The sequence below is a fragment of the Cryptomeria japonica genome, unplaced genomic scaffold (genome assembly GCF_030272615.1).
Source record: "Cryptomeria japonica unplaced genomic scaffold, Sugi_1.0 HiC_scaffold_35, whole genome shotgun sequence".
Lineage (NCBI taxonomy): Eukaryota > Viridiplantae > Streptophyta > Pinopsida > Cupressales > Cupressaceae > Cryptomeria > Cryptomeria japonica.
This window is the reverse complement of record NW_026728857.1, coordinates 835,001-838,336: the sequence shown is the minus strand read 5'-3', so window position 1 is coordinate 838,336 and position 3,336 is coordinate 835,001. Positions and strand designations below refer to the sequence as shown.

Genomic DNA, 3,336 nt, shown 5'->3' with positions numbered 1-3,336 from the left:
CGCCCGAGGTGGTGTGTGGGCACCGCGTTGCAGACGGGACACTGCACGCACACGACGCCCCCTCCAGGTGCACGCACGTAGGCCGGGCCGGGTGCACACCCGACGCCCTAGCAAGGTGCGCGCACCCGGGCAGGGCTCACACTTGGCGAACGGGGCGCACTTCGCGAGGGAGGGTGTGCACCTCGACGGGGGTGGGTGGCCGGGGTGGATTCGCACGTGGGTCGCGGTTTGCTAAGTACACACTGCGACAAGCTCATAACGGGTGCGATCATACCAGCGTTAGTGCACCGGATCCCATCAGAACTCCGCAGTTAAGCGCGCTTGGGCCGGAGTAGTACTGGGATGGGTGACCTCCCGGGAAGTCCCGGTGTTGCACCCTTTTTTAGTTTTTCGCCGGGCGTCGCAATGCTATTTGAATAAACCTTTTGCCCGTTTGCGTTCTCGTCGGGGCCGGGCCGGGCCGGGGTGCGCTGCCCGCACTACCGCGCGCGCGGGGGCGACACCGAGCGCGCACCCGAGGCGCCCCGAGCACACAGGCCACGGTGCAACCCGGGCGTTGTGCGCGCACCCCGGTGCGCCCGAGGTGCTGCGCGCGCACCCAGGTGAAATCGGTGTGCACCTCGGCCAGTGCGCGCTCGGTCGAGTCGCGCACGTTGGCCAAGGTGCACGGTGATGTTTCTTACTCTAAGGTTCCGCACCAGACGCCCGGGACAGGTGAGCGAAGCTGGGCGGGGCCGGGTGCGCGGCCGGGGCAGGTGCACGCAGCTGGAGAGAGCTTTGGAGCACACTTCGGAGCGCACCAATGATGCGCTCCATTCAAAAGTTTCCTGAAAAGGCAAAAAAAGTTGAGATTATAGAATTTCCCACTTGAGAGATTGTAAAAAAAAAAAATTTAAAATGAAGGAAACGCGGGTGCCAAGGTGTGCGCAGCCCAGCCAAGGTGTGCGCACCAAGGCGCCCACCCTGGCGAAGGTGCACGCAAGGTGCGCACCCGAGGCAAACCGGACAATTAACCCAACTTTCGACTTCGCGCGCACCTTGGAGCGCACTTCGGAGCGCTCCTTGGTGCGCACCAATCTTGGGCACCTCGGAGTGCACCATGGCGCCCACCAAGGTGCGCACCCGGGGCAAACCGAGCTCCGACTTCGTGCGCACCTTGGAGCGCACGAAAGGTGCGCACCATGGCGCCCACCAAGGTGCGCAGCCCAGCCAAGGCGTGCGCATCAAGGTGCGCACCCTGGCGAAGGTGCGCACCCGGGGCAAACCGAGCTCCGACTTCGTGCGCACCTTGGAGCGCACAAAAGGTGCGCAACCCAGCCAAGGTGTGCGCACCCCGGTCAAACCGAGCTCCGAATCGTGCGCACCAGAGGTGCACGCCATCGTGCGCACCTTGGAGCACACTTCGGAGCCCTCCTTGGTGCGCGCCGATGTTGCGCACCTCGGAGCGCACCCGGGGAAAACAATGCAATTAACCCGACTTTCGACTTCGTGGGCACCTCGGAGCGCTCTCGGGTTCGCACCTCGGAGCACACCGAGGTGCGCACCTTTGATGCGCTGCCTTCACCAATTTCCAGAAAAGGCAAGAAAACATTGAGAAGGTGTGCGCACCGAGGTGCCCACCCTGGCGAAGGTGCACGCGAGGTGCGCACCCGGGGCAAACCGGGCTCCGACTTCGTGCACGCCGCACCTTGGAGCACACTTCGGAGCGCTCCTTGGTGCGCACCAGGGCGCGCAACCCAGCCGAGGTGCCCACCCCGGCGAAGGTGCACGCGAGGTGCGCACCCGGGGCAAACCGGGCTCCGACTTCGTGCACGCCATGGTGCCCACCGCGGCGAAGGTGCACGCGAGGTGCGCACCCGGGGCAAACCGGGCTCCGACTTCGTGCACGCCGCACCTTGGAGCACACTTCGGAGCGCTCCTTGGTGCGCACCATGGTGCCCACCAGGGCGCGCAACCCCGCCGAAGGTGCACGCGAGGTGCGCACCCGGGGCAAACCGGGCTCCGACTTCGTGCACGCCGCACCTTGGAGCACACTTCGGAGCGCTCCTTGGTGCGCACCATGGTGCCCACCAGGGCGCGCAACCCCGCCGAAGGTGCACGCGAGGTGCGCACCCGGGGCAAACCGGGCTCCGACTTCGTGCACGCCATGGTGCGCACCGCGGCGAAGGTGCGCACCCGGGGCAAACCGGGCTCCGACTTCGTGCACGCCGCACCTTGGAGCACACTTCGGAGCGCTCCTTGGTGCGCACCAGGGCGCGCAACCCAGCCGAGGTGCCCACCCCGGCGAAGGTGCACGCGAGGTGCGTACCCGGGGCAAACCGGGCTCCGACTTCGTGCACGCCGCACCTTGGAGCACACTTCGGAGCGCTCCTTGGTGCGCACCATGGTGCCCACCAGGCCGCGCAACCCAGCCAAGGTGTGCGCACCAAGGTGCACGCGAGGTGCGCACCCGGGGCAAACCGGGGTCCGACTTCGTGCACGCCGCACCTTGGAGCACACATCGGGGCGCTCCCGGGTTCGCACCGGCGTTGCGCACCGTGGTGGGCACCTCGGAGCACACCAAGGTGGGCAGCGAGGTGCGCACCTTTGATGCGATGCCTTCACTAATTTCCATAAAAGGCAAAAAAAAAACGAGATTTTAAAATTTCCGTTTTGAAAGATAGTGAGAAAAAGGGAATGCTGGTGCCATCTTGAGCCCGCCCTGGTGCGCAGCCCAGCCAAGGTGTGCGCACCAAGGTGCCCACCCTGGCGAAGGTGCGCGCCCGGGCAATTAACCCAACTTCCAACTTCGCGCGCGCCAGGGTGGGAGCGCACCCAACAACCGGGCCTGGGAAGAGCCAATGCGAGAAACCCCACCAAACGCTCTGACAAAAAAAGAGGGGGCGCTCCAGTAACCCCGCTTCGGAGCGCACCCTGGGCAAACCCAGCCAAGGTGCCCACCCCGGCCAAGGTGCAGGCGAGGTGCGCACCCGGGGCAAACCGGGCTCCGACAACGTGCACGCCGCACCTTGGAGCACACTTCGTAGCGCTCCCAGGTGCGCACCTCAGAGCACACCAAGGTGGGCAGCGAGGTGCGCACCTTTGATGCGCTGCCTTCACTAATTTCCAGAAAAGGCAAAAAAAAAAGGAGATTTTAAAATTTCCGTTTTGAAAGATAGTGAAAAAAACGGAACGCGCGTGCCATCTTGAGCCCGCCCTGGTGCGCAGCCCAGGTAAGGTGCCCACCCTGGCAAAGGTGCGCACCCGGGCAATTAACCCTACTTCCGACTTCGTGCGCGCCAGGGTGGCAACCGGGCCTCGGAAGAGCCAATGCGAGAAACCCCACCAAACGCTCCG

At 64.7% G+C, this 3,336-nt stretch overlaps 1 non-coding gene across 1 annotated transcript; it reads left to right on the top strand.

Moving 5' to 3' along the window:
- Positions 1–260: 260 nt before the first annotated feature.
- On the top strand, positions 261–379 carry LOC131862136 (5S ribosomal RNA). The gene has a single exon (XR_009361162.1). It is a non-coding gene; the product is annotated as a 5S ribosomal RNA (ribosomal RNA).
- Positions 380–3,336: the final 2,957 nt, after the last annotated feature.